Below are 20,251 nucleotides of genomic sequence, written 5' to 3'. Positions count from 1 at the left end.
AAGTATTGAAAAAATGTGGAACATTTTTCTTTGCCATAACATGAATGTATTTAAAAATGCAACTACAAACCAGGTGCAGTGGTACATGCCTGTAATTCCAGTAGCTTGAGAGGCTGAGACAGGAGGATTCCAAATGTAAAGCCAGCCTCAGCAACTTAGTGAGACCCCAAGCAAGTTAGCGAGACCCTGTCTCAAAATTAAAAAAAAAAAAAAATCTAAAAAGATGGGCTAGGAATGTGGCTCAGTGGTTAAATGCCAAAACAAAACCCCCCAAAAGCATAACTAATAAAATAGCAGATTTATGAATAAAATTTATGTATGCCCAGATCTAAAATAGTATACTAAGGGCTGGGGTGCAGCTCCGTGGTAGAGTGCTTGCCTAGCATGTGTGAGGTACTGGGCTTGATCCTCAGTACCACTGGAAAAAAAAATAAATAAATAAAAGGTACTGTGTCCATCTACAACTAAAAATATTTTTTAAAGAAAATAAAGTAGTAAACAATGTGGCAAAAAAAGCAGCACACTTTGAAAATGATGGTTTTCTGGATCAAATGGTGGATCCATTCCCATATTTCCCAGGAATCTCCATACTGTTTTCCAAATTGGCCTCATCATTTTGCAGTCCCACCAGCAGTGTGCAAGTGTACCCTTTTCCCCACATCCTTGCCAACACTTATTGTTGTTTGATTTCATAATGGCTGCCAATCTTACTGGAGTGAGATGATATCTTAGGGTGGTTTTGATTTGCATTTCACTGATTGCTAGAGATGGTGAGCATTTTTTCATGTACTTGTTGATTGATTGTATGTCCTCCTCTGAGAAGTATCCCTGAGGACCTTAAAAGAGCGCACTATAGGGATACGGCCACATCAATGATTATAGCGGCACAATTCACAATAGCTAGACTGTGGAACCAACCTAGATGCCCTTCAATAGATGAATGGATAAAAAAAAATGTGGCATCTATACACAATGGAGTATTATGCAGCACTAAGAAATGACAAAATCATAGAATTTGCAGGGAAATGGATGGCATTAGAGCAGATTATGCTAACTAGCCAAGCCCTAAAAAACAAATGCCAAATGTCTTCTTTGATATAAAGAGAGCAACTAAGAACAGAACAGGGAGGAAGAGCATGAGGAAAAGATTAACACTAAACAAAGACGAATGGGGGGAGAGAAAAGGAGAGAGAAGGGAAAGCATATGGAAATGGTAGGAGACCTTCACTGATACACAAAATTATAAGAGGTTATGAGGGGCAAGGGGGAGGGAAAAGAAAGGGGAGAGAATTGAACAACAGCAGAGAGGTAGAGAGGGAAGATGGGAGGGGAGGGGAGGGGGTATAGTAGGGGATAGGAAAGGTAGCAGAATACAACAGTCACTAATATGCCACTATGTAAAAATGTGAGTATGTAACAGATGTGATTCTGCAATCTGTATTTGGGGTAAAAATGGGAGTTCAAAACTCAATTGAGTCAAATGTATGAAAAATGATATACCATGAGCTCTGTAATGTTTTGAACAATCAATAAAAAAAAGAAAAGAAAAATGATGGTTTTCTTTAAAAAAAAAAGATAAAATGCAAAAGACTAGAAATTTTGGTGTTGAAATAACTATTACTAATTTCCACAAAATATTTTGCACAAATATAATGCCTACCCTCCCTTTCACTTCGAAGAGCCAATTGTAAGGAATAAAGACAACATAGCCATCTATCATGAGATCAGGATCCAATGGCAGTTCTCAGAGCTCTGCCTGTATACTCCACTGTGTACCACCATGTTACAGTCCCCTGCAATTCCCCTTAGTAGTTCTCTCTTATTGGCTCCATTTGAAGCCATTACTATTGAAACTCTCCCTTAGTTGGTGAGGAACTTTACTCTGGACTGTCCATTTGAATTGACATCAAAGCTTTGAGAAAAATGTTAAAATGAGAAATAAAATATGTAATCTGGGAAAGAGGAAAGATCCAAGTTTTAGATATAATAGTTATCCACATTATGAAACAAACAACCAAAAAAACAGAGAAATAGATGACTTCTCTGGAAAAGTGGGCAAAATATAGAAAGCAAAAAAACCCAGTGAGTCAAGTACTCTAACTTTTAAAGAAGCCATTAGATTTTTATTTTTCAAAAAAGTTGTTTTTGATGAGTACTATAGGTAAAAATCTTAATCTAATCTTAAATTAATTTTCTCATACTAAAATGTTTTAAACTTGAAGGCTTTTTGAAATTATCACTGAAAGTCAAACGCAAACAGCTGTTTTCAGAAACACATGTGCACAGATGCACACACCTAGTGATTGTCATTAGCCAATCACTCACTGATTTTGTATGATCTGGTCCTGGGGCAATGGCAGGAAGTATGGCCTCTTCCTCCCCATCATCTTCCTCTGTTATTATTGCTAATGTTTCTGACCCTTTCATATTCAGCTGCATTTATCACACAAGCAAAAGAAGACAAGCCAGCAAAATTAAAAGTTTAAAATGTGACCAGCTCTTTTTTAAACATACTTTAAGAACTTATTTTTTCAATAGCTAATTTTTAAATGATTAAACATCACTTGTTCCAATGTGATTGAGAAGTAAAGGTGATTTTATGAAACATGGAAAAGTAAATATATGAAATAAATGTATATGGAAAGTATTCTTGAGTACTATTTTAGAAATATATTCAATATTATCTACCTCTGGTGGCTGAATTTCTTTTAGATAGCAAAATAAAAACAGATTTGTTTTCGGTAACCTAAATTATAACAAGAATCATAAGAAATAAATTATTAACTTGCTGATGGTGTTCCAGAAGAGAAGACATCCGTCTTTAAATATGAAAGAAAAAGAATGTTAACAATTCACAAAAGAAAACTTATCACAATTACCTAGTAGTCCAAAACATGGTAATGCCATATTTTAACCAATTTACTACTAATGACATTTAAGTTGATTTTTTGCTAGTTTTTGCTATGTAAATGAGGCAAAACCCTTAATCTATGCTGTTCTACATGCTTGCTAAAAATTACATTTCTGGGTCAAAAGTTATATAAGCTAAACTAAGATTTTAATTTGTGAGTTGGGATACATACATAAAGATTTTTTTAAAAAAACATAGGTTTTTATTCTATTTTTGGTGTTTGAGATTGGACCCAGGGTCTCAAGCATACTAAGCACATGCTAAGCACCACCACAAGTTATGCCTCCAATACCAAGATTTTAATGTTATGTAGTGAAATTGTTTTGTTCCTCTTCCATCCCCTGTAATGCGGATTGAATCCAGGGATGCTTTACCACTGAACTCCATCCACAGCCCCCTCGCTCTTTGGTAAATTTGGAGACAGGCGCCTTGCTAAGATCCCAATGCCTGCATCAAACCTGTCATTCTCCTACCTCAACCTCCAAAGTCTCTGGGATTATAAGTGTGAGCCACAGTGCCTGGTTTTGGAAATTATTATTTGTTGAGAGCCACAGCCAAAAGGGCCCCAGCAAACTTCCAGCTGCCAGCTGATGATTGGCTCACAGAGGCCCCTGCAACATCTAGCTGATTGGCTCCTCCATGGAGCTGCTCATTGGGGGACTTCCTTGGCTCCGCCCATGCAACCCAGCCAATTGGCCTCAAGAGTAGGAGGATTGTGGGGGGTGGAGAGGTTGGTGTGAGTGAGAGGCTTGTGGGAAGCTGGTGGTGGCAGTTGGGCTCTGAGGGTTTTTTCCTGAGGAGCTGTTTTGTTTGGCGTTTGTAGTTCAAAAATAAAGTTAGTTTCTTTTGACAAGTGGCTCCTGAATTGTGCCCAGCCAGACTGCGGCATCTGGTGAAGACAATGTAAATGTTAAGAAAATTGTTTTCTTTTAGTGCCTTCTGGAATGTTACACAATTTTTTCTTTAGCCATTATTGCCAGAATTCCTATCTTCATCCTAGTGCCAGTGAAGACAAAGATAAAACTAATCTACAGCTTCTGCAATAGCCATCACTGAACTGCTTGTAGAACTAGCCTAGACTATGTATCACTTGTATGCATTGTGAACTCACTTGTATGCATTGTGAACTATCTGTTGGTGCTGATAACACCAAGGTCGTAGGTTCATTCCCCGTACGGGCCACCAGATGCCGCATGGTGAAGATTTAAAAAGAATAAAAAAAAAAAAAAGCCCAGGGACTCTGCCAGTTGGCACATTGCTATTGTGGACGTTTGTATCTTTTTTGCTTAGTCCAAAGCCTTCAGTTCAGACAATGGTAGAGGAAGGAGAAAACTTATTGACTCAAGTAAAAGAGAAGGTCTCTCAAGATAATCAGACAGAGGAAAAGATTCAAGTAAAAGAGAAGGTCTCTCAAGCTAGTCAGACAGAGGAAAAGATTCAAGTAAAAGAGAAGATCTCTCGAGCTAGTCAGACAGAGGAAAAGATTCAAGTAAAAGAGAAGGTCTCTCGAGCTAATCAGACAGAGGAAAAGATTCAAGTAAAAGAGAAGGTCTCTCGAACTAGTCAGACAGAGAAAAAGATTCAAGTAAAAGAGAAGGTTTCTCGAACTAGTCAGACAGAGGAAGGAAGTTTAGAGCAGAAAAAGCCATCAGGGGGAAAGTTACAAAAGGAGACTGCTACTAACACCTTTCTATCACTAGAGGATGTAAGGGTCCAACCAACAAGGCCACCTCCATATGCTAGGAGGCCCCCAAGACCCGCAGTTAATAGTTGGGATCCTGAGACAGGATCTCAAGTATTAACATGCCCTGTATTTGAGGTAGGAGGGAAGCAAATTTACCAGAGTTTAATTTTCAAAACAGTGAAGGAGCTAAAAGAGGCTGTAACAACTTATGGTCCTCAAGCACCCTTCACTGTAAGCTTGGTCGAATCCATTAACAATTTGAACATGACGCCAGCAGATTGGGCTAAAATGTGTAAAGCTGTGCTAAATGGAGGTCAATACCTGTTATGGAAGGTTGCCAATGAGGAATTTTGCAAGGAGACGGCTAGGCGAAATGCAGCAGCTGGTTATCCTCAGAGAAATCTAGATATGTTGTTAGGAAAGGGACATTATGAGGATCAGCAGCAACAAATTGCATATGATCCTGGTGTATACTCACAAATTGCTGCAGAGGCGATTAGAGCATGGAAGACTTTACAAGGACATGGAGGTTTACAAGGTCAATTATCTAAGGTAATACAAGGAGCTAATGAATCTTACACTGAATTTGTAGATAGGCTTATTAAAACAGCTACCAGAATTTTTGGGAATACAGAACAATCAATGCCATTAATAAAAACAACTGGCTTATGACCAAGCGAATCGTTGGTGCAGAGATATCATTAGACCATGGAAACAGGAAGACTTAAACACATATATTAAATTATGTAGAGACATTAATGAACAAGAGCAAGTCATGGCAGCTGCAGTAAAACAGGCTTTAGATGCCGCAGTCTGGCTGGGCACAATTCAGGAGCCACTTGTCAAAAGAAACTAACTTTATTTTTAGAACTACAAATGCCAAACAAAACAGCTCCTCAGGAAAAAACCCTCAGAGCCCAACTGCCACCACCAGCTTCCCACAAGCCTCTCACTCACACCAACCTCTCCACCCCCCACAATCCTCCTACTCTTGAGGCCAATTGGCTGGGTTGCATGGGCGGAGCCAAAGAAGTCCCCCAATGAGCAGCTCCATGGAGGAGCCAATCAGCTGGATGTTGCTGGGGCCGCTGTAAGCCAATCATCAGCTGGCAGTCTGAAGGGCAGGGAAACAGCCCAATGAGCATCACCACAGAGGAGCCAATCAGCTAGATGTTGCAGGGGCCGCTGTGAGCCAATCATCAGCTGGTAGCTGGAAGTTTGCTGGCAGCTGGAAGTTTGCTGGGGCCCCTTTGGCTGTGGCTCTCAACAATTATTATCATTACTATTAGTTTTATTTATTTATTTTTTTGAGACTTAAGGTCTCACCATTTTACCCAGGCTTGTCTCAAACTCATGGACTCAAGTGATCCTTGTGCTTTAGTTTGTAGTTGAAACTACAGGCATATGCCATGAAACCCAGCTTTTATTTTTAAATTTTTTTTATTTTTGGAAGTATTGGGGATTGAAAACATGGAGATTATACTACTGAGCTACATTGCCTGCCCTTTTTATTTTGAGATAAGGTATTGCTAAACTGCACATGCTAGTCTCAAACTTATGATCTTCCTGAGCTGTTGGAGTTATAGCCATATGCCCTTATGCTCAGTCATCTTAAATTGCTGTATTTATTTATTTGTATCCTAGGTTTCCTATCATCTGTAAAATGTCTTATCAATATAAGATTATATAGCCAAGTGCGATGGCATAAACCTATAGTTCCAACCTGCTCAGAAGGGAGAAGCAGGAGAACCAATTGAGCCCACAAATATGAGACCAGTATGAATATCAGAGGAATACCCACCACACCCCCAGAGAAAAGAAAAGAAAAGAAAAAGATAAAATTGGTGTGTTCCAATAACTAATAGTAAGAAATAACCCAAATTTAAATGTAGGGCTGCTGGTGTGGGTCAATGCTAGAGCTCTTGCCTAGCATGTTCAAAACCATAAGTTTTTATCCCTATTCATATTAGCCCCAAAGCAGAAATCTAAAAACATCCAAATACATCTATATAATGGAATGAATACACACACACACACACACACACACACACACACACACACATATACGCACATATATCATATATTGCAGTACTTGGGGGTTGAGCCCAAGGACATTTACTGCTGAGCTATCAGCCCTTTTTATTTTGAGATAAAGTCTTGCTAAATTTCTGAGGCTAGCCTAAAACTTGAGATCCTCCTGCCTCAGATTCCTGAGCTGCGGAATCAGTCATATGCTGCCAACCTGGTTTAAAATCTATTTTCTAGATAAGTACAGTAGCACACACCTGCCTTCCAGCCCTCAGGGCATTGATATAGGAGGATTGCTTGAGCTCAGGAGTTCAAGACTGGTCTGGCCAACATAGTGGGACTCCATCTCAAACAAACACAAAACTGTCAATTTCCTTTTCTTTTCCACTGCTGAGGATTGAATCCAGGGGTGCTTTACCATTGACCTATATATGGGGTTGTTTTTATTTTTTGAGACACAAAACAATTCTCTTTAAGTTACTGATCCTCAATTTATGATCCTCCTGACTCAGCCTCCTGAGTAGCTGCACCAAATTCTATTATCAGTTTTCAAATAGGCAGTAAATTAACTGCAGCTACCATGCTGATCGTTATATCTTCAAAATTCACTCATGTTTAACTGAAAACTTTGTAATTCCTGACTAATATACTAGCCTAATAGAACTAACAATAAATAAGTTTCCTTTCTATTTTATGGAATAGTTTCAGATGCAGTTTGTATTATCCAGGCTGGTGGATTTTCTCTCCTCTCATCTCCAGCCCTTGCCATGAAGCCGATCAGGTCAGTCACTGCAATTTTTACTGTTGCCACATTTTAAGGATGAGAGAAATACTAAATGTCTTGCCCAAGGTCAAAGAGCCAGACTATATTGGCTCCCGAGCTTGGGTCTCCAGAGAGCAATGCTCTTCCCTTCCAGGAGGGAGGGGTTCCAGCCTCTCAGAGCCTTCCCTTCCCCGCAAGGAAACATGCTTCTCTGAACCTAAAACAGACAGGCAGAGTAGTCCTAGGAAACAGCAAAAAATATAACAGGCATGGAGTCTTGTAACTCTCAACAGGGGAGTCAGTGAGGGTTCAGGCACAAGAGGCCCTCACATGGGGCTCAGGGGATGAACTTCTGGGGCAGATCCTGGCATTTCTGGGTGTGAAAGGTGAATGGTAGGCAAAGCCTCCCTTGGGAACCTCCCACTACAGCACTGGGATAATGGGAAGCTAAACATAGAGTCAGTACCAGGGGACCCTCCCTAACCCCAACCCTGAAACTCACAGTCAAGTCCCTGGGTGACTGGAGTCAGGACAAAGGAGAGGGCTGGCACCATGAATGCGGGGGAATTGTGAGTTACCAACCCCATTGCACTCCTTATGCTCCATTCCAAATGTTTCATGTGGTATGTCAAGTAAAATTTTTCATTAAAAAAAAATGTTCTTTAAAACATAAACTACTGGACTAGTCTCAATTCTTAATAAGCTGAGGAAACTGGAACCCAGAGAGGAAAGAGACTGGTCCAAGGCCAACCACAAAGTTAGTGGTTCAGTCTTTTCTTTTTATCTATCCAGGGACACTTCAGTGTGCTGTGAAGCCCTGTGACCTGGACCCTTCACTCTCCAGGTCCATAATACCCCTCCTTATGCTCCAAGTGCTTCAGCGTCAGAGCCAGTCCAACCTGAGGGCCTTCTCCCAATACATGTGCATCCCACAGACAGCCTTGTTTCAATGCACACCACCTAATCCACTCCTTGGGGAGACCTGAGCTGGAGACCTAGGCTGTATGTCTTTATTTATTTACCCTGGACACTGACTGGCTTCTACTCCCCCTTGTCCTACTCTCTCCTCCTGCTGACTTCATCCATCAGCTTTGCCCCCCTCCTACTCCCAGACAAGGTTGAGTCTCACTCCAGCTTCAAGAGCTTTAGCCAGCAAATATTCTGGAAGAATGGCAAGTGTCCCAGTAGCACCTTTGTCTATCCCCAACTCTCCCATTGCCCACACATGAAGACTCTGATACTCAACAGTATTTTTCACTAGAAGGAAAGAGGATTCCACATCAGAACAGCTCTTGAATATGCCCAAAAAACAACATAAACCATTGTGCTCTATCAGGTTCTGCCTCCCTTAAGTTGTTTGCAGCACTGAAGAAACTAGCATTCTGCCAGGTGCAGTGGCGCCCACTTGTAATCCCAGTGATTTGGGAGGCTGAGGCAGGAGGATCACAAGTTCAAGGCCAAGCTCAACAACTTAGCAAGGCTCTCAGCAACTTAGTGAGACCTTATCTCAAAATGAAATATAGCAAGGATTGGGGATGTAGCTTCAGTGGAAAGTACCTCTGGGTTTAATCCCTACTACGAGAAAAAAACATAATAATGGCAAAGTATTAAAAAAAATTACAGAATTTTTAAATTTAGAGAAAGAATGTTTGATTAGATAAGTATAAAAAATGTGGATTGTATATAAGGTATAGAAAAATGCTGAAAGGAATGATAATTAATAAAATTTTAAGAACTGAGCACTAAAGTTGAATACCTTCCTCTCCCCACATGGAACCCTATCAGACATGAATAGAATCCAACAGCTCTGAAAGCACCCAGACCAGCCTCTGATACTGGCTCCATTGCTGGGGCTCCTGCTCTCATTCTTTGTCTCAAATACCCTTCACACCCACAGGACCAAAATCAAGTGGCATCTTCTTATTGCCTCATCTTCTGCCCAACTTCCTGTTACCTCTCCTTCTTTCCCTTAACTTGGAGGGATCAGGGCATCAAGATTCTCTCAGTACCTTTATCTCTTTTCTTCTATCTCAAAGGTTGATTCTTTCCTTTGTTAGTTTACTCATTTGTTCATATTTATTTTCTTTGTGTGCTGGGGATTGAAGAACCCAGGGCCTTGCACATGCTAAGCACACGCTCTACCACTCAGATACACCCCCAGCCAGAAATATTTCAGGGCATCAAAAATGTCTCAGTCAAACCAGGCATGTAATCCCAGAAACCCAAGACACTGAGGCAGGAGAATCACAAGTTTGAGACCAGCCTCAAAAACTTAGTGAGACCTGGTTTGAAAATAAAAAATGGAACGAACTGGGGATATAGCTAAGTGGTAAAGTGCCCCTGGGTTCAATATCCAGTAGCAAAAAAAAATAAAGTCTAATAACTTTACTGTGGGTTGAAAACACACTGTAAACAGCACAGCCAGCCTACTTGCAGGATGGTAAGGGCATCTGTAATATGAGGTCCTGAGCACCATGGGTTATGGCCAGGGTAATGCAGAGAGAGGGTATCATGGGACACATGTAGGCAACCCAGCTCACAGTACCCAGTACATGCAGAGAAGCCCAGAGCATTAAACAATAAGACATGCAAGAGGGCTATTTCAGCTCCCTCTGGCTTTAGAAGCTGTGACTAGTCCAGAAAGAGTAGTCTGAAGAATGTCTACTGGCTCTGCCCCTTGATGAGAACATCATCATGACAGCAAGGGCAGGGTCTGGGCTGATATGGGCCAGGAAGTGAAGGGCGGAGCTAGTGAGCACTGTCAACTCTTTCAGGGAATAAGGCACAGAGGGTACAACAAGTGGAGTGGAGACCTGGGACGTTAAGGATGGGAATTGCTTGGCTTTTAAGATGAGACACAAACATGCGTAGATGACCCCAAGAAGGAATGGTAGTAACAGTAACAGCAGCAGGTAGGGCACTTTCTAGTACCAGCCACTGGTCTATGTGTCTCACATGAATTAACCCACATTTCCCTGTTTTACAGATAGGGAAACTGAGTGACCAGGGGGCTAAGTAGCATAGCCAAGATCTCCCTGCTGGTCAGTTCTAGATGTGTGATTTAGACTTATGTGTTCTTCCAACCACCAAGCAAATGACTCTAGGAGGAGCTGCAGTCAGGGAATGGAGAGGGAGGCAATGACAGTTGGAACATGGAACCAGTGCCTGAAATGGGTGCTGCAAATAACGGAAAGGATCCATGTCTGTTGAATTCCACAGTCAGACCACATTTAAGTCCCTTGAGACTGGGGATCCTGGACTTGGAAGATCCTGCCTTATTCTGAGCAGAGGAAGATGGATATGGCCTAACCTGGGGCTGGAAGAACCACAGGATGGATTCTTGTAAATAACAGCTTTATTTGTAACTGCCCCAAACTAGTTGAGCCCAATGGCTCATGCCTATAATCTCAGCAGCTTGGGAGGCTGAGGCAGGAGAATTCAAGTTCAAAGCAAGCCTCTGTAACTTAGTCAGGCCTTAAGCAATTTAGTGAGAAACTTGTCTCAAAATTTAAAAAAAAAATCAAAAAGAAAAAAATAAAGGGAGCTGAGGATGTTGCTCAGTGATTAAGCACCCATGGGATCAATCCCTGGTACAAAAACAAACAAACAAACAAACAACAAACATAAATGCTGCTCCAAAACAAGATACAATGTAAAGATCCTTCAATGGGTGAATGTAAAAATAATATATGGGGCATCCATACACTACTACACAGAAGTAAAAGGAAATAAACTAGTGATATGAGCAACAACATAGATGAATGCATTGTGCTAAATGAATGAAGTCAAACTAAAATGGCAACAACTCCATTTATACATGATTGTGGGAAGAGAAAAACCACAAGGATGTAGGAAGAGAAATTGACAACAAGAGATGGAAGGATTCTCTGGGGCAATAAAACTGATTTAACTTTGATCATTGTGGAGAGTACAAAAAACCCTAACTAAAGTCTAAAAAGGGTGACTTTTACTATTTGTAAATTATTCCTCAATAAACGATATTTTTTAGAAATTTTATCATGGTTCCCATGTTTTTTCACTACATTAAAACGAAATTCAATGCTTGACTTTCTGGGCCTTTCTAATGGTACTCTATGGGGTCATCCTCATTGTTCATGCCACCCTGTGCTTGAATTAAATTCATTTCCTCATCATTCTGTTAACACCCTACTTCCATGTTTCCATGCCTTTTTACAAAGGTCTGTCTCTCACAGGCAATGCATCCTGGCCTCTGCCTCTCCAAAATCACACCTAGGACACACCGAGTACTCTTCAACTCCAGCCTCACCAAACTCCCAGTTTCTTCCAATCTGCTACACCACTCAGGACCTACTCCTTCTCAAGAGTGCTTCTGGGTGTCTCCCAGTATTATTCTGATTATAGGTTGCTTATCAAAACAAATGCAGATGAACGTACTCATGTCTATACCCATTCTTCAAATAACCCAGTCGGCTTTCAAGGCTTTCAATGCAATGCACCCAGGAGGGAGCATGGCCAACCAGCTCTAGGGGGAGGAGAGATCTGAGCTTCATTTTAAGAGGTAGGTTGGGAAGGACTCAGGGGCACCATCAGGGCCAAGGGCAGTGGAGAAAGCACAGATAGTGCCTAGTGGCAGAGGTGGAAGGTGTCGCCTCCCAGCTGTGTATCAGGGCACATACACTTGGTCCCCCTTACCTGGGTCTCATAGGGGCGCCTTGCGGTGCTCACAGCTCTGACCTTGAGCAGCTGCAGGATGAGTGGCAGCAGGAGGCCCGTGTGGATACAGCCACTATGATGCTGTGCATAGGCTAAGAAGCCAAGCCAGTGGACAGTTCCTCCCTAACCCCGCCTTTCCACAGACTCCTCCCTTCCCTGGTCACACCCCAGCTAGCCCCACCCACCTGCTCTTCCTCCTTGGACTGGACCATTAGTCCAATACACCCAAGCCGAACCTCACCCCACCACACTGTGGTCCCTCCTGTCCTTGTTCAACCTTCATTCCCCCACTCCGTGCCCCCCCCACATTCTCAACTCCACAGGCCTTCAACAGGTCCACCAATGGTCCTCCCAACTCACTTCTCCCTATAGCCCCGCCCAGTCAGCCCCACCCTCAGTTACCCAGCCCCTTGGCTGTCCGCCTCTCTCTCCCCTCCACCAGAGCTGGTCCCAATTTGGCCCTTAGGACTGTGTGGATATGTCATGGCACTGTCCATGAAGGGCATGTGCCTCTTCTGTACCAGGAATACCACACAGCTAGCCAGCACCGCACCCAGGTAGAAGCACAATGAGAGGAGGAGCAGCAGGTAGAGCCTGATGTTGCGGTGCCCCACGCAGTTGTTTACCCACCTGGTCGAATTCCTAGGGGAGAGGAGGCAGCACTGAGGATCTATCTGGCCTGGCCTCCAGCAACCCCAAATCCTGAGGCCTCCCATAACCCAGCCCCCTAGGCCACCTGCTTGTGGGCCTACACTTGAGCTCCCATCTCCAGGGAGAAAACGGCATTTCCATTGCTAGAGAACAGTTAGGACTTCGTGGCTCATCAGGTCACCTGTCATGACTGAGGTCTTTAGAGACAAGACCTGCCTGGTGTCACTTGGAGCAGGATGTAGAATAACTCTGGGCCTCTATTTTCTCAGATACTGGATAAGGATGAAGGAAACACCCTTTCCCAGCCAGCCTTGTGCACTTGTAAACCAGGGCAGGGTGTGCACAAAAGAGAAGAGCACTCAGAACCCAGGAAACCCTCCAACTGGGACACCCAGAGGGGGACAGGCAAAGATCCCCACAACAGGGAAGCAGCTGGCCTAAAGGTCTGGGTATATAGTATCACCAAGCCAGGTGGTGGGTCAGTCATTGCCTTTCCTCCCCCTGATTCCACCCAGTCAGCACAAATGGGATACTCATTGCATATCAACACCTGTGCAAGCAACACCAGCCTCTCAGGACTGGTGTGATAACATATGTAAGTGGCCAACAGTGGCTAAGAGCCACTTTTAGAAGTGCATAATGATGGTCTCATACCCACCCCTAGCACATTTATGATGGAGGTTCCTAGTCCTGGCCAGGTGACTGGGGATGGGTTAGTTAGCGGAGAGAGAGGAGGAGTACTCACCTCCACACAGATCTTGCAACTCTCACAGTGGAAGGTTCGGGGCAGGTGGTGGAAATTACATTTGGTATACCATGGCATTGGGAAAGATTAGTTGTTCACCTGTGCCATATAGGGTGCCTCCAGGTCCTGCTCTACAGAGCCTGGCATGGGAAGAGATTTGTGCAGTGCAAGGAGGCCCTTCCATCATCTGCTGCTTGGGGCAGCCCCATAAAATCACTGGGCAACAGGAGGGTGGGGAGGAGGTGGGAAGAGGAATCCCAGTCCCAGTTGAGCAAGCTGACCAATCACATGGGCTTGCAGTCAGAGAGAAGGGGTTTCCAGCCAGAAGAGCTCTCTATGGAGCTCCACCCTTTGGAATAGTGATCAGTGCTTGGAGACATGTGTGAAATGGGAAGGAGTTAGGATCAATTGCGTGGTTTGGAAGAACCTGCTGGCCTCTTGCCAGCCTGCCTGGTCTTCTCTCCTAAAGCAACTGGAAAACCTCCAGGATTCTGTTTTTTTGTACCTCAGTGGTTTGGGAAATGAAGTGCCAAGGACTAATTAATGATGACATGGAGGGAAAGGATACTGAGGCCCTAGGTGGGGTGAGCACGTTAGAAATAATCCCTGTAGTCATCAGCCCTTGGAGTGCCACATTTTTCTCCCAGGTTCTGAGGCCTTACTTCCATGCAAGATGCCTGGGTCCGATATATTCATGGAAATAAGGCTGTAGAACATGAGGAGACAGAGAAGCCCCGTGGCCCCTGGAAAGAGCCAGTCTCCATTCTGGGCCAGGGCTTGGCAGCTGAAACCAGAGCCAAACTCAGTTTTATTCTGGGGCAACCCAGAGTGCCCCATGAGGCCTGGCTCACCTGAGATAGGACTCTTGCTCTAAACATCCAGGCTACAGACAGACCACAGGAACTCCACCAAATGTCACCAGCATTATATGCCACCCACAATTTTCTAAATGTGTCAGACACTCTAGATTTCTGTACTTCTAACTATATATCCTTCTTCCCCTCCTGACCCTTTCTCTCCACTTCCATGCCTCCTTAGTATCACTGTCTATTTTCCCTTCTAGCTCTTTGTAAGAAACCTGAAAGCTTGCATGGGAGACTTATGTGAAAGCAAAAAATATGCCGCTCAACATGACCAGGGCAGCTACACTAAAGCAAGCCAAAAGGCTTGATAAAATCCAGAAGTTTCTGGCTGGTGGTTGGGGTGGGGACAAAAAACCCATTTGAGGCCGACATGGCTCATTTGCCTTCTCTCAAACAAATGAGAGCCACCAGATGGCTCTTCAGGGTTGGCACCCAGATTGCCATGATGACAAGTGTGGCATCAGAGAGGTTCTGGAATGGTGGCTCTGGCTGCCTCCAGTGACTTCTATGAGCAATCTTCCCCTGTCTCCACATACATACTTATTATAGACTGGGGCAAACTGCTCTTATGATGTTGGCTTTGTTGGATGTGGTTTGTCCCCCAAAGCTTCATAAGCTGAAGGCTTGGTCCTCAGTGTGGCAGTGTTGAGGTGGTAGAACCTAGAAGAGGTGGGGCCTAGTGTGAGGTATTTCAGTCGGTGGAGATGAGGCTCTTGGGAGGGAGTAATGGGCCCTCATTTGTTCCTGTGAGAGTGGGTTGTTACAAAAAGAGCAATACTGGTCTCTCCCCAGGTTCCTGGCCATGCAATATCTACCCCATGCATGTCTTCCCACCATGATGGCATTCACCATGTTGTGGTGAACCTCACCAAAGTTCAGTCACAGGGGCTGCCAAATCAATGACTCTATTCTAAGTGAACCTCATCTCTTTATAAAGTATCCACTCTTGGTTTTTTGTTAAAGCAAGAGAAAGCTGTCTAATATAGAGACCGTACAGTATGGTTTCTGGGGAGATGGCATGGGGATAAGTTTGGTGATCATTATCACCCTTTCAGACCCAGCCAATTGAAGCAGACAGAGCTCATTGTTTATCCTATCCTCACTTCTTCCTTTTTGTGGTAACAGAGTTCCAATTTGGGGAAGGAGGTGGCTCTCTACCAAACTAAATAACTTCCCAGTTTCCCTCATTTCCAGAGACATGTGCAAATGTCGATTACGGACTTCTAGAACAGATTTTGCCTTTTCAACAAAAGGGCAGATGATGCAGTTGGCAGAGCTCTGTCCCCCTTCTTTCTGTTTCGAAACTAGACCTGCTGGCTGGGGTACCACCTAGGACCCTTTAGGCAACATGTCATGTTACTCAGATACAACTTGTGAGATGGTTGTGCCTTGTCCTGTCCCTCAACTGCCTACCCCTGAGCTGCATATTATGAGAAAATAACTGGGTTTTTATTATACTGACATGTGTCCTTGTATTGGCAATTGAGCACCTAAAACCCTCTGTTTGGTGGATTATTCCCACATTAAGTCTTAGTGAGGGGCAGAAATCATTTTCCCATCCCAACAAGAGCTGAAAATGGCCAAATACTCGTGGTTTCTCTTGCAGTGACTACAGAGGCCTGTGATCCAGGTGACATAATTTTCCCTCTAGAACTGCCACCATAGACTGAGAAGTCTGTGCTGAGATGCAGCAATTGCACAGATGTCCAGTGTCCATATGTAGTTCTCCCCCCATCTTTTGGACTGGGGATTGAACTCAGGGCCACTGAACTACATTCCTGGCACTTTTTCAGACAGGTCTCTCTAAGTTGATGAGGCTGGTTTTGAACTTACAATATTCTTGTCTCAGTTTCTCAATTTTCTAGGACTATAAGCATGTGCTCCCATGCCTAGCCAAGGACATTAAACTGATTAAAAATGTATCAGGGTTGGTGGGATTGAGATTGGGGCAAATGGAAATAAAACGCTAATATCTCCAGAGAACTTTTCCCTCTTTCAACCTGTTGCCAAGTTTTCCTGCCTCCAGGGAATTGTTCCTCCTAGCAAAAAGTTATTAATGAACATCTCCTGGGTGGCTCCCTTCCTGACTTTCTGGGCAGAAATGGAAAATAGAGAGAGGTATGCCCGGATGACTCCCTCTATGTGGTCATATCTGCAAAACAGAAAGAGAGAGACATGAGAACAAAGAAACCTGAAATCTATAAAAGGTGCAGAGCACCCCTACTCCCTTGGGCACCTGCTCTGGGATCCCTGTTCTCTGGAGGATTCTCTCACACTCTTTCTGTTTTATCCTTTAAATAAAAATTTTGCTTTTGCCTCCAGATTTATTGGGTGTTTAATCTTTAACATGGGGCAAACGGGACCCAATTCTGAATTTTAAGACCAATTTCAGATGGAAACTCTTCAGGAATGATCATCAGGATTAGCTCCTCAGCAACTTGTTAGAGTCTGTAAACAAGTCAAAATAACACCTGGTATTTTGCCAGGGGAATGTTAGAGTTCCTAAACAAGTCTGGATGGTGCCTGGCAAAATGCCAGAGGGAGTGGTTTGAGAAGTAACAAAAGCGAGCCATTAAGTGTGGAGATTCCTTATTGGTTGACTGGTGTATCTAGTTTATGCCAATTAAGATAAGCTGTGTGGAATGTATAAATAGCTCTGTTGTCCTACAATAAACGGCTCCTACTCCTGCTGTATCAACGTACACAAGTTATTCGTCACCCCCCGGTTATTTTGCTGCAGCCGGACTGCAGCAGCAACTCACAGTTTTCTGTGCACCTTTCTTTCTTTCCTGAGAACAATAATGGACACCTATCAGCTAATTAAATGCAGTAAATGCAATCTGTCTTTCTACAAGACTTGGGTAACAGGATTCATGGCATAGGTGACTCCTAATCACCTGTCCTGCAGGCCAGGCAAGTTGGGTTCTGCCAAAGCTGTTTGTCACTATCCCATCCAGGCTCAGAGCTATGCCTAGGATGAGTACCCAGTGTCCCTAGTCCTGTATGTCTTTGGATGCTTGGAGTCAGATAAAGGGTTGAAAAACTTTGAGATTCTGGCTGGGGCTGCCGCAGTCTGGCTGGGCACAAATCATGAGCCACTGAAACAGGAACAAACTTTATTTCTGAACTCCACCAGCACGCTCCACACACGCTCCCAGGAACTCCTCCCAAACACCACATGGCTCTTCCAGGAAACAGAAGCCAGAAATATTCTCTGGAAATCCTCCTCCTGCACTTCCCCAACCAATGGGAACTCTCTGGGAATCCCCGGGAATCCCCACAAGAACTCCAAAGTAGCGTGAGAACTGCAAAGTAGCACCCGAGGTGGATAGTAATGCCTCGCCTGTCAATCAATACTTTTGGCAAAATGCCATTCAGACTCAGCTGTGGCTCTCAGCATCTCCCCCCTTCTGTTTAATTAAACAACAAGCAATGTGGCTTAGGGACCTTGCCTGTTAGGTTGTCCAATACAATATATGGTTCTTACCCATCCTTGTATGAGCTGACCTCTAGGTGTCAGCCTCCTGTCTTAGGTTGGTACCACTGCAATTGGATCATACCCGTCATTGTCTACCAGTCCATCATACAGCCATACTTGTGGACAGGCCTTTGCACCAGTGTGTGGGGGGGTGAGGTTCTTTGCCTTACCTCTGTTGGCCCCCAAATTTGGCCTTGGTGCCAGTGGGGGGGTGAGGTTCTGTGCTTCACCTCTGTTGACCCCCAAATTTTAGACCATCACTAGCAGAAGGGAGGAGGACACAGAAATGCCTCGACACTAAGCCAATTGACGGCTCCTTTGAAAAATTGTACCACCAGTGACACCATCAGCAAAGATTCTCCAGTATTACCGCAATTTGCTGCACCAACAGATAGTTCACAATATATACAAGTGATAAATAGTCCAGGCAAGTTCTGCAAGCAGTTCAAAGCAGAGGAATCTATCAATATGTCCATTTACTCTCAAAGTAAATCAAATCCTTGATTAAGCATTATTTGTTGAGTTATTATTCATTGATGCATCAGTTTATACAGTTTACTGTGATAGCTATCAAAAAAGCTATAGTTTGGTTTTATCTTTGTCTTCACCGGCACTAGAATGAAGATAGGAATTCTGGCAATGATGGCTAGACAGGCACTAAGAAAACAATTTTCTGAAAAATTTACATTATGCTGAACAGAATTATTAAATATAATGAAAAGGAAAGGTGAAAGTAAACAAACAGATCTGTAAACCTCCTTATTTGTTCACATATTAAAACAATCCTCAACAACTGTTTACCCAATTTAAATTAAATCATTTAAATCACGTGAATAAAAAAATTATGATCCATTTTTTCATGAGCGCTCTTCATATATGAATATATGAACATACGCACATACAGACATACAACACAAAACAGAAGTGTGCACACATAATATATACAACACATAGCATAATAGTAAAGGTCTTATAGTTTTTCAAAGGTGAAATCTCCATTGAAATGTTTAAAAACTCCACAGTCAAAAAATAAAACTGATCAGAAAAACATTAACCTAGGTCTGTATGAGCTCAAGAAATAAAATAGAACTTTGTGATATGGGAAAAGGCAATAATAAAATAGATATTGACAAAAGCATCCTGGTTAATCACTGTCGCAGATGTAAGAATAGCCAAGCTGGAGTTCAGGATATCAGCTGTTATGGATTTGAGTCAAATAATCTTCTATTTGGTCTTTAGAAATCGCATTGGTTAGTCTCTCTGGAATCCAAATTGGCTGTTATTCTCCCTGTGGAAATACAAAAACAGAACCCTGACTCCAGACAATCACTGGGTCAGGACCTTTCCATTGTCCTGTTAGAATATCCTTCCAAAGTACCTTAGGCTTGTGTACATTTTTTGGACATATATGCCTTTCTGCAGCACTAAGCCCTGATGAATTCAAATTTTAAAAGTTTAGAGTAAAAAGGGTTATTTTAAGTTTATCTTTAGGGGATATATACCCCTTTGCAATTCTCTCTTTTTGCTTTAATAAGTACATTTTAATAGTTTGATGAGCTCTTTCAACTATGCCTTGTCCCTGTGGATTGTATGGAATTCCTGTTATATGAGTAATGCCAAATGATGAGCAAAATTGTTTAAAAGAGGTAGAGGTATAGCCAGGACCATTATCTGTTTTTAACTGCTTTGGAACGCCCACAGTGGCAAAATTTTGTAAGCAATGAGCTATAACATCTTTAGTTTTTTTCTCTGGCATGAAGGGAGCCCATCAAAAATCTGGAAGAAGTATGAACTGTAACATGCAAATATTTCAATTCTCCAAATTCTGGCAAGTGTGTGACGTCCATCTGCCAAATATGGTTAGGTATCAGTCCTCTAGGATTGACTCCAAGATTAACTTGTGGTAAAAAGATCACACGATTTTGACATTGTTTTATTATTTGTCTAGCTTGTTCCTTAGTTATTTTAAAATGCTTTTGTAAAGTATTAGCATTGACATGGAACCTTTTATGAAAATTTGTAGCTTCTTCTAGTGTAGAGAAAATATGTATGTCATATGTAGTTTTATCTGCTAAATCATTGCCCAAACTAAGGGCTCCAGGCAATCTTGTATGTGCTCTGATATGTCCTATAAAAAGAATGAATCTTTTCTGTCCCAGATTAAACTTTGTATATTGGAAAACAAAGAGAAAACAGTAGAGGAAGGGGAAATCCTACCAGCATCTTCAAGGGATACTATAGCATTAACTATATACTGACTATCAGAAAATAAATTAAATACAGAATCTTTAAACATCACAAAAGCTTGTAAAACTGCATTAAGCTCTACCTTTTGAGCTGATTGTTTGGGTACTAAAAAATGTAAAAGTTTGATCAGGGGTAATTACTGCTGCTGTACCACTATTTGACCCATCAGTGAATACATTTGGAGCA

The 20,251-nt window shown here is 42.7% G+C and overlaps 1 pseudogene; it reads right to left on the bottom strand.

Annotated features, from left to right (window-relative positions):
• The window catches only part of LOC144375746 (serine/threonine-protein kinase PAK 2-like), a 40,292-nt pseudogene extending 22,385 nt beyond the window's left edge, over nt 1-17,907 (bottom strand).
• Nucleotides 17,908-20,251: the final 2,344 nt, after the last annotated feature.

This window comes from Ictidomys tridecemlineatus, chromosome 3, assembly GCF_052094955.1.
Source record: "Ictidomys tridecemlineatus isolate mIctTri1 chromosome 3, mIctTri1.hap1, whole genome shotgun sequence".
NCBI lineage: Eukaryota > Metazoa > Chordata > Mammalia > Rodentia > Sciuridae > Ictidomys > Ictidomys tridecemlineatus.
The sequence above is the reverse complement of the archived record's forward strand: the minus strand, read 5'-3'. Positions and strand labels throughout refer to the sequence as shown.